The sequence below is a fragment of the Bubalus bubalis genome, chromosome 7, assembly GCF_019923935.1.
Source record: "Bubalus bubalis isolate 160015118507 breed Murrah chromosome 7, NDDB_SH_1, whole genome shotgun sequence".
Classification (NCBI taxonomy): Eukaryota; Metazoa; Chordata; class Mammalia; order Artiodactyla; family Bovidae; genus Bubalus; species Bubalus bubalis.
Window position 1 is genome coordinate 26,698,242 of NC_059163.1, and position 12,151 is coordinate 26,710,392.

A 12,151-nucleotide genomic window follows, 5' to 3' on the forward strand; every position below is an offset into this window, starting at 1 on the left:
CAGGACTGATTTCCTTTAGAATTGGCTTGATCTTCTTGCTGTTCAACGGACTCTCACAGCATATAATTCCTTTTATTATTATTGAGAATATTTTCTGTTTAAGTTGGGAGGTCAGATCCTTACAAGGTTGGATGCTGTCAACAAGGGTAGAGTGACCTTCAAGGTGACTTTTACCTTGAAGAAGTCACCAGGGCTTGAACTTCAGCTCTTGAGTCTCAAATTTTTGTCAACAATAAGAATAGGGCCATTTCAGAGATGAACATTCAACTGTCCAAACTCATATAAAGTATAAATCTAGAATACTGATACATATATGTGATCTTAGCAATTTCTACTAGAAAATAGGCTCCACAGAAGGCAGTGAGTCTGTTCTGTGCTAGTTCAGTGCCCAGTAAGTAGATGCTCAACAAATACTTGAATACTTGATAAAAACCCCTATCTGTCAGTCTTCTCTCTGTAAATAAAATACCACCTACTTCATTGTTTTGAGAACTAAGCACTTAGCATGGTATTTACCACCAAGAAAGCATTCAGTAAATTTCTCATCAAAGATTACATACCTATTAAGTTTTTTTGTTTTAGTTTTGGGTTTTTTGCTTAATTTACTTAAAACAATAGTTGTTCAGTTCAGTTCAGTCCCTCAGTTGTGTCCGACTCTTTGTGACCCCATGAATCGCAGCACACCAGGCCTCCCTGTCCATCACCAACTCCTGGAGTTCACTGAGACTCACATCCATCGAGTCAGTGATACCATCCAGCCATCTCATCCTCTGTCTTCCCCTTCTCCTCCTGCCCCCAATCCCTCCCAGCATCAATGAGTCGACTCTTCACATGAGGTGGCCAAAGTACTGGAGTTTCAGCTTTAGCATCACTGACGTTGCTATAAATATTTGTTTTACCCCTTACCCATTTAGGGGCAACTAGTTTGAAACATAAAAATTTATCTTGGGGGTTACCTGGCAGTCCAGTGGTTGAGACTCCATGCTCTCACTGCCAGCAGCCCAGGTTCAGTCCCTGTTCGGGGAACTAAGATTCTACAAGCCACATGGTGTGGCCAAAACAATATTTTTGAATGTATATTGAATGCTCTCTGTGGGCCAAGCATGTGCTAGAAGCTGTGTGGGGTGCTAGAAGCTAGAAGCTGTACAAACACAATGTTCCTGCCATGTAGAAAATTTTAATCCTTTGAAGGAAAGGCACATCACAGGGCTAGGGACAGCCTAGAGAGGAACAGTTAAACTGGCAGAAAGGTAGAATGCCTGATTGCTAATACACTGATACTTAGGAACAGAACAGCAGTAGGAGACGAACTCACAAATCATAAAAGTTTAGGGTTTAGAAGTTGGTATAATTTTTTGAAGATTTTGATTAATATAAATTTTGGTTTTGTTATCATATATCCTAATTCTTTGAAAATGTGTAATCTATATCGTGTTACACGGCAACTCAGTGCTGACCACAGTGTTCAATCAGGCAGAATGTTCTGTTCTTCACCCGCTTCCAACAACACAAGACTCTACACATGGACATCACCAGATGGTCAATACTGAAATCAGATTGATTATATTCTTTGCAGCCAAAGATGGAGAAGGTCTATACAGTCAGCAAAAACAAGACTTGGAGCTGACTATGGCTCAGAACATGAACTCCTTATTGCCAAATTCAGACTTAAATTGAAGAAAGTAGGGAAAACCACTGAACCATTCAGGTATGACCTAAATCAAAACCCTAACGATTATACAGTGGAAGTGACAAATAGATTCAAGGGATTAGATCTGATAGAGTGCCTGAAGAATTATGGACAGAGGTTCATGACATTGTACAGGAGACAGGGAGCAAGACCATCCCTAAGAAAAAGAAATGCAAAAGAGCAAAATGGTTGCCTGAGGAGGCCTTACAAGTAGCTGTGAAAAGAAGAGAAGCAAAAGGCAAAGGAGAAGAGGAAAGATACACCCATTTGAATGCAGAGTTCCAAATAATGGCAAGGAGAGATAAGACAGTTTTCCTCAGTGATTAATGCAAAGAAATACAGAAAAACAATGGAATGGGGAAGACTAGAGATCGATTCAAGAAAATTAGAGATACCAAGGGAACATTTCATGCAAAGATGGGCACAATAAAGGACAGAAATGGTATGGACCTAACAGAAACAAGATATTAAAAAGAGGTGGCAAGAATACACAGAACTATACAAAACAGATCTTCACAACACAGATAACCACAATGGTCTGATCACTCACCTAGAACCAGACATCCTGGAATATGAATTCAAGTGGGCCTTAGAAAGCATCACTATGAACAAAGCTAGTGGAGGTGATGGAATTCCAGTTGAGCTATTTCAGATCCTAAAAGATGCTGTGAAAGCGCTGCACTCCATATGCCAGAAAATTTGGAAAACTCACCAGTGGCCCCTGGAAAAGGTCAGTTTTCATTCCAGTCCCAAAGAAAGGCAATGCCAAAGCATGCTCAAACTACCACACAATTGCACTCATCTCACACATAAGCAAAGTAATGCTCAAAATTCTCCAAGCCAGGCTTCAACAGTACCTGAACCATGAACTTCCAGAGGTTCAAGCTAGATTTAGAAAAGGCAGAGAAACCAGAGATCAAATTGTCAACATCCACTGGATCATCGAAAAAACAAGAGAGTTCCAGAAAAACATCTTCTGCTTTATTGACTACACCAAAGCCTTTGACTGTGTGGATCACAACAAACTGGAAAATTCTTAAAGAGATGGGAATGCCAAATCACCTGACATGCCTCCTGAGAAATCTGTAGGCAGGTCAAGAAGCAACAGTTAGAACTGGACATGGAACAACAGACTGGTTCCAAGTCAAGAAAGGACTACGTCAAGGCTGTATATTGTCACCCTACTTATTTAACTTATATGCAGAGTACATCATGAAAAATGCCAGGCTGAATGAAGCACAAGCTGGAATCAAGATTGCCGGGAGAAATATCAACAACCTCAGATATGCAGATGATACCACCCTTATGGCAGAAATCGAAGAGGAACTAAAGAGCCTCTTGATGAAAGAGAGGAGAGTGAAAAAGCTGGCTTAAAACTCAACATTCAGAAAACTAAGATCATGGCATCTGCTCCCATCGTTTCATGGCAAATAGATGGGGAAACAGTGGAAACAGTGGCTCCAAAATCACTGCAGATGGTGACTGCAGCCATGAAATTAAAAGACGCTTACTCCTTGGAAGGAAAGTTATGACCAACCTAGACAGCATATTACAAAGCAGAGACATTACTTTGCCAACAAAGGTCAGTCTAGTCAAAGCTATGGTTTTTCCATTGGTCATGTATGGATGTGAGAGTTGGACTGTGAAGAAAGCTGAGCACGGAAGAATTGATGCTTTTGAACTGTGGTGTTGGAGAAGACTCTTGAGAGTTCCTTGGACTGCAAGGAGATCCAACCAGTCCATCCTAAAGGAATTCAGTCCTGAATATTCATTTGAAGGAATGAAGCTGAAGCTGAAGCTCCAATACTTCGCCCACCTGATGTGAAGAACCAACTGATTGGGAAAGACCCTGATGCTGGGAAATATTGAAGGCAGGAGAAGAAGGGGATGATAGATGATGATGGTTGAATGGATTACAGGCTCAATGGACATGAGTTTGACAAACTCCAGGAGATGATGAAGGACAGGGAGGCCTGGCATGCTGCAGTCCCTGGGGTCACAAAGAGTCAGACACAACTAAGAAACTGAACAACAACAAGCTCAATGAATTTACACAAATGGAATACATCCCTGGATATCAGCACCGAAATCAAGAAACAATATTACCAACATCTAGGAAGCCCGCTTTTTGAGTGGAGAACTCAAGAAATGCTACACCACCAAAGTCCTTAATGGCACAAGTGTCGTGTGGAAAAATATGGGCATCTAGGATGCCAACTCAAAGGGAGATTGTCCAGAGTCTGATTTTGAATGCAAAGAAGCTTATGTAATATGTTAATCAATTTGCTTCACTTTTTCAAACATGTAGGTATTTGATGTTTAAGTGTCTGTGACAAGACATAGAACGCTTTCAACACATACACATTTTTATCTAATGAGAAAGCATCGTGTTGTAGTTTAAATGTTAGCAAGTTCCTCTTTAAGATATATAAAATAATGCTGCTTCTTACAACTTACAATTTTATAAGTGTAATATACACATGAAAATAGTGTGGGGACTTCCTGGAAGTCCAGTGGCTGAGCCTTCACACTGAATGTAGAGGGCCCCGGTTCCATCCCTGGTCAGGGAACTCGACCCCATATCCCATAACCTAAAGATCCTACATGCCATAATCAAGACTTGGCACAGCCAAATAAATAAATATACAGATTTTTAAAAAAATAAAATACTGTTGTCTGGGGACTCCCCCTGCAGTCCAGTGATTGAGACTGAGATCAGAGATAGGCGGGGCACCTGGGCTGGACACCTGGTGTTTGTCAAGTGGAGTAAAATTCAAGCTTTGTTCTCACCCAGACACTCCAGGGACAAAGCTAGTGGCAAAAGCTGAGATCTGCTGGAGTAGAGAGATAAAGGGCCGGCCCACTCCCGAGGTCAAGGAAGACTTCCCCTTCTGCACTTTCACAGGAAGGCTTCAGGAGGTCAAAAAAGGAGGGGGGCCCCACCCCATAATAAGTCTGGACATGCACCCACCAGGCTCTAGGGTGGGATCCATCTTAGAAAAAAGTTGCACATGCATCTTGGGGAGGATCCTAGGACCAGTCAGGTGTGGAGAAAGAAAGAAGTTAATTGGCCATATGTAAACAAAGTAAGAGTTGGACTATAAAGAAAGCTGAGCGCAGAACTGATGCTTTTGAACTGTGGTGTTGGAGAAGACTCTTGAGAGTCCCTTGGACTGCAAGGAGATCCAGCCAGTCTATCCTAAAGGAGATCAGTCCTGGGTGTTCATTGGAAGGACTGATGCTGAAGCTGAAACTCTAATACTTTGGCCACCTGATGCGAATAGTTGACTCATTGGAAAAGACCCTGATGCTGGGAGGGATTGGGGGCAGGAGGAGAAGGGGACGACAGAGGATGAGATGGCTGGATGGCATCACTGACTCGATGGACGTGAGTCTCAGTGAACTCTGGGAGTTGGTGATGGACAAGGAGGCCTATCGTGCTGCGATTCATGGGGTCACAAAGAGTTGGACTCGACTGAGCAGCTGAACTGAACTGACTGAAACAAAGACCCAGATCCTATAAAGTGATGTAAACCACCTCTTTACTGTACTCCTCATTAGGACCCCCACACTCCTCTCCGGGTGTGTATCTCTGCCTTTTCTCTGCCATAAATAAATAAACTGTTTCTCTGTGTGCTCTCCTCTACAGCGTACTGTGTCTCTCTAGTAATAAACTTTGTACCTGTTTTGCAGTTTTTGCCTCCTTGAAACATTCTTGGTGTCAGACCAGGTAAGAATCAGGGAACTTCACTTCTAGCCTCTGGCCCCTGGTGGACTGGTGGCTAGGCTTAATCCCTGGAAAGGGAAGTAAGATCCTGCTTCAATACTATTGTCTCTCTGAGGAAGAGACTCTGCTTTCCAATGTGTGGGTGCAGGGCGTGGGTTCGACCCTTGGTCAGGGAACTGAGGTTCCACTTGCCATGGAATGTGACCAAAATTTAAAAAAAAAAAGTAAACAGTGTGGTTCAAATATAGCTGGTTGGATTTTCTTTTTCTCTACATATTAAGTATGTATGTGTGCATGCGTGGATGCTCAGTCCCTCAGTCACATCAGACTCTTGGTGACCCGATGGACTGTAGCCTGCTAGGTTCCTCTGTCCATGAGATTTCCCAGGCAGGAATACTAGAGTGGGTTGCCATTTCCTTTTCCAGGGGATCTTCCTGACCCAGGGATTGATCCCACATCTCCTGGGTCTCCTACATTGTAGGTGGATTATTTACCACTGAACTTTCACATAGGATTTATCTTTATATATATTTTATATATACTATGTAAATGAGGAGACTTATTATCAGAATTGTCTTAGGTGATTATGGAGGCTGAAAAATCCTGCAATCTGCTGTGTGCAAGCTGGAGAACTGGGGAAGCTGGTGGTGTAATTCAGTTCAAGTCTGAAGTCCTGAGAATCAGGAGTGCCAGTGGCCTCTTTCCCCTCTACTCCCGGCCCCTTTTTAGTATAAAAACCCCTCTAGTTCCATTCTTATAGCAAGATCCAGTTTTGGTGTACCTAGTATTCCTGTTATTTAGATACTAAGATCAGATCCAGGAGTGCTTTAAGAGGGCATTTGGCCAAGGGGTAAAGAAAAATTAAGACAACATGGGAACCTAACTCTAGAAAGTGTTAAAAAGGGGAAGCATAAAAGAATTACGTGGAAACTAAATTTGTGATATTTCACAACTTCTTATTTTAAGGATACTTGAATCTTCCTCTTTTTAAAAATTTTAGAAACATTTTACCATTTTAACTATAATATTTTTAAACATATAGAAAATAATGAAACATTTCCATCTTCTAAATTATTCAATATTAATTTTTACCATATATTTTTGTTTTAAAGAAATAGAATTGTTAAGAGTATAGCTAAAGCCCCATTCAATTTTCTCCCTTCCTCAGGGATAACCACTATTTTGTAGTTGATGTCTATTATTCTTTTAAGTATTTTTCTTTTACTACATTTGTGCATGTGTGTGTATTGATAGGGCTTCCATGGTGGCTCAGATGGTAAAGAATCTGCCTGCAACATGGGAGACTCAGGTTCGATCCTTGAGTCAGAAAGATCCCCTGGAGAAGGGAATGGCAACCCACTCCAGTATTCTTACCTGGAGAATTCCATGGACAGTGGAACCTGGAAAGTTCATGGGGGTCACAGAGAGTCAGACACGACTGAGTGACTAACACACACATGTATTGATATATATGCTGCTGCTACTGCTGCTAAGTCGCTTCAGTCATGTCTGACTCTGTGCGACCCCATAGACGGCTGCCCACCAGGCTCCCCCGTCCCTGGGATTTTCCAGGCAAGAACACTGGAGTGGGTTGCCATTTCCTTCTCCAATGCATGAAAGTGAAAAGTGAAAGTGAAGTCGCTCAGTCATGTCCGACTCTAGCAACCCCATGGACTGCAGCCCACCAGGCTCTTCCGTCCATGGGATTTTCCAGGCAAGAGTACTGGAGTGGGGTGCCATTGCTATATATATGTGTATGTAATAAAAGTATCATTTAGTCTCTTAAAATTTTACATAAATACTATCATTGTATATATACTTTTGCTGACTATGTAACTCAACATTAAATTCTGGATAAATAAAGATTCTATCATTTTAACTGATGCAATAGTTTTCCATTATTTGCCCATAAATCCAAAATTTTATCATTATCCTACTGAAGAGCACCAAAGAATTGATGCTTTTGAACTGTGCTGTTGGAGAAGACTCTTGAGAGTCCCTTGGACTGCAAGGAGATCCAACCAGTCCATCCTAAAGGAGATAAGTCCTAGGGGTTCTTTGGAAGGAATGATGCTAAAGCTGAAACTCCAGTACTTCGACCACCTCATGTGAAGAGTTGACTCATTGGAAAAGACTCTGATGCTGGGAGGGATTGGGGGCAGGAGGAGAAGGGGATGATAGAGGATGAGATGGCTGGATGGCATCACTGACTCAATGGACGTGAGTTTGAGTGAACTCCGGGAGATGGTGATGGACAGGGAGGCCTGGCGTGCTGCAGTTCATGGGGTCGCAAAGAGTCGGACATGATTGAGTGACTGAACTGAAGAGCAGTTAGTTTTTTCTCACTTTTTCACTATTTAAAAATCCTGCCCCAGTTAGTGTTTTTGTACGTCTCCCTGGCATATGACTTAGTTTTTTTTTTTATCCAAAGCTTACATAAAAGCCTAGAAAGGGAATTCCTCCTGTGTTATGCTCATGAGTCTTCCGCTTTTTTTTTTCCCATGAGCTTTCAACTTAACTAGGCAATGCTGAGTTGCACATTCCTAGCAAGAACTCATATGCATTTCTATTTTAGTACATCCACATCAACACTTGGTGTTATTAGACTCTAAAATTTTAGATAATCTGTTGCTGATAAAATCATATTCTTTTAATTTGCATTTCAGTGATTCTGAGTAAATCATTTCAGTAAAGCTGAGATTGCTTCATGTGGATTTTGCCATTTGATTTTCCTCTTTCTACAGCCTTTTGTTTTTTCTTACTGATTTTTATATATTCTGGATACAAATTCTTTGTCAATTACTTATGTTGCAAGTAACTCTACAGATAGGAAATGGCATCTCAGTAATAAACTAAGTTCCCTATATACTTTGGATATGGGAATTTTTTTTAAAAAGTCCTGGATTCTTTTTCTTTTAATACACTACTTTTTAAGAGCAGTTTTAGGTTCACAGCAAAAAGGAGCAGAATATACAGAGCTCCCAATACTTCTGCTTTCCCCCACCCCCACCCCACCCATAGCTTCTGCCATTATCAATACCCTCCACCAGAGTGATGCATTTGTTACAACTGATGTTCCCACACTGACACATTGTCACAAGTATCTTGCTTATATAAGGGTTCACTCTTGATGTTGTACACTCCATGGGTTTGGACAAATGTATGACATGTATCCACTATTAATAATATCACCACCCTAAAAATCATCTCTGTTCTACTATTTAACTCTCTTCCCCCTAACCCTTGATAATCCCTGATCTTTTCACTAGCTTTGCCTTTTCCAGAATATCCTAGAATTGGAATTATAATGGTATTTAGCTTTTTCAGATTAGCTTCTTTCACCTGGTACTATACATTATGTTTCCTCCGTGTCTTTTTATAGTTTTCTAGTTCATCACTTTTTAGTGTAAGCAATATTTCATTGATTGGATGTGCTATAGTTTACCCAATCATTTATTGAAGAACATCCTGATTACTTACAAGTTCTGGCAGTTATGATTAAAGCTGAGATTAATAGCCATGTGCATTTTTTTTTATGGACCTAAGTTTTCCACTCCTTGGGTAAATACCAAAGAGAGTGATTGCTAGATTATATAGTAAGAATATGTTTAGTTTTGTAAGAAATCATCAAACTATCTTCCTTCTAGCTTCCACTTACTCAATTCCAAAGCCACACCCACGGTTTTAGGTATTCAATATTACTCCACTTGCATTAACCAGATCTGTATCAGTTATCTATTGGTGTATAACAAATTACCACAAAATTTAGCGGCTTAAAGCAATGAACATCATTTCACAGTTTCTGTGGGTCAGGAATTTTGGGTGGCTTAGCTGGGTCTTCCCACTTGGCTCTAGTGGTAAAGAACCTGCCTGCCAATGCAGGAGACATGAAAGACTTGGGTTCAATCCCTGGATTGGGAAGACCCTTGGAGTAGGAAATGGCAACCCACTCCATATTCTTGCCTGGAAAATTACATGGACAGAGGAGCCTGGCAGGCTACAGTCCATGGGGTTGCAAAGAGCCAGTCATGACTGAGCACATGGAACAGGTTATAACCTGTGGTCTCTCTGTCTCTCTCCATGGGGCTAGAGGATCCACTCCCCAAATGACTTCTTCATACAGCTGTTAGCAAGAACTCTCAGTTCCTTCCTGGCTCTTGGTGGAAGGTCTCAGTTCCTTAGGTTAGGGACTTTTTCATGAGATTTCTTTAGTGTCCTCAGATCATGACAACTGGCTTCTTTCAGAGTGAGCAATCCAAGAGACAGTGCAAGAAATTCAAAATGTCTTGTGACCCAGTTTAGGAAGTCAGACACCATGATTTCTTCGGCTCTATTCTATATGTGAGAAGCAAGTCACTAAATATAACCCACAATCAAGAGGAAGGGAATTAAGCTCCACCATTGGAAGAGAGGAGTATTGAAGAACACGTAGATCTAGTTTAAGACTGCCACACTATTTGTCAGCTGAACAAAATGAGATGCCAGCTATAAAAGCATTATATTCCATGTTTCCTATGTATCATCTACTTTTTTGAATTCTCCACAGAAGTAATTTTTAAACTGTAGATTCTGGCATGATAAGCCATGAAATTAGCATATAACATCTCTGAAATCGGCAGAGCAGAGAAGCAACAGAAAACAGAGGGCTGATAGTTTTTTAACTCCAGATATCCCTTTTAATCTTTGTTTTTAACTGTCCCATAAACCTACGTAAAGCTGTTTAATAGAAGAGTAATAGATTATATGAAATTGTTTAATTGTAAACAATACCTATTTTAACACACTATAGATCTATTCATTCAATACATTTATGGTTATTTTAAAATTTGTATTTGTTTTTAATTTTTATTTTTTTTAATATCACTCCCGAAGTGACAGGAAATCACTTTTTTTTTTTTTTTTTAATGCAAGTGCATTTCTTTGAACCCAGCTAACCTGTTGGCTCCCTTGATTTTTTTCTCAATGCACCTTTGGCTAAAACGGGCAACTGCTGTTACTCAGGCTTTGTAAATGAGCAAATTAACATCTGGGTCTTCGCTTAAATTTTATAGAAAGACTAGGAAGAAACAGGAACAGAGGCTTGAAACTTCAGCCCAGTGATACGGAAGCCATAAAAATGGAGGAAATCCGTGAACATATGACATAAAACGAACCTACCTACCAAACAGAAATAGAGAACAGATATGTGGTCACCAAAGGGGGCAGGGGGAGGAGTGGATCAGGAGTTTGGGGTTAGCAGATGCAAACTGCTATTTTATATAGAATGGATAAACAGCAAGGTCCTACTGTTTAGCACAGGGAGCTATATTCAATATCCTGTGATAAACCATAATGGAAAAGAATATATACAGTGGAGTCACTTTGCTGTATAGCAGAAATTAACACAGCACTATAAAAATCAGGAGTAGTGATGGTGTACTCTAGTTGGGAGAGGGGTGGCTGAAAAAAAGTAAACCTTACTGAAAAAAAGCAAACTTTCCAAATTCTCCCTACACACTTCACAAACAGTGCTAACCATTAAGGAATGTTTCTGTCTTATTAAGTCTGGTGATTTTTCCTAAGACTAACATGTTTTGTCTCCCTTACTGGGAACACAAAAAAGGTAAAGATGCTTCAAGTTACTGATTATGAGGTGGAATTTGGATTCTGACAGTCTGGCTTTGAGGCTAGTTCACCAGTAATGAGACCTCGGGCAAATTACATAACATTTCTTATCAAGAAAAAGGGGTTGAGTCAGTAGAACCCATCTTCCGGCTACCCCCCACCCCCATTTATTTTTTACTGAAGGGTAATTGCTTTTCTAAAAGACGATGCTATTAAAGTGCTGCACTCAATATGCCAGCAAATTTGGAAAACTCACCAGTGGCCACAGGACTGAAAAAGGTCAGTTTTCATTCCAATCCCAAAGAAAGGCAATGCCAAACAATGCTCAAACTACTGCACAATTGCACTCATCTCACATGATAGCAAAGTAATGCTCAAAATTATCCAACTCAGGTTTCAACAGTACATGAACCAAGAACTTCCTGATGTTCAAGCTGGATTTAGAAAAGGCAGGGGAACCAGAGATCAAATTGTCAACATCCGCTGGATCATCAAAAAAGCAAGAGAGTTCCAGAAAAACATCTACTTCTGTTTTATTGACTATGCCAAAGCCTTTGATTGTGTGGATCACAACAAACTGGAAAATTCTTAAAGAGATGGGAATGCCAGGTCACCTGACCTGCCTCCTGAGAAATCTGTATGCAGATCAAGAAGCAATAGTTAGAACTAGACATGGAGCAACAGACTGGTTCCAAGTCAAGAAAGGAGTACATCAAGGCTGTATATTGTCACCCTACTTATTTAACTTATATGCAGAGTACATTATGAAAAATATCAGGCTGCATGAAGCACAAGCTGGAATCAAGATTGCTGGGAGAAATATCAATAACCTCAGATATGCAATGACACCACCCTTATGGCAGAAAACGAAGAGGAACTAAAGAGCCTCTTGATGAAAGTGAGAGGAGAGTGAAAAAGCTGGCTTAAAACTCAACATTCAGAAAACTAAGATCATGGCATCTGGTCCTGTCATTTCATGGCAAATAGACAATGGAAACAGTGGCTGACTTTATTTTCTTGGGCTCCAAAATCACTGCAGATGGTGACTGCAGCCATGAAATTAAAAGATGCTTGCTCCTTGGAAGAAAAGCTATGCCCAACCTAGACAGCATATTAAAAAGCAGAGACAT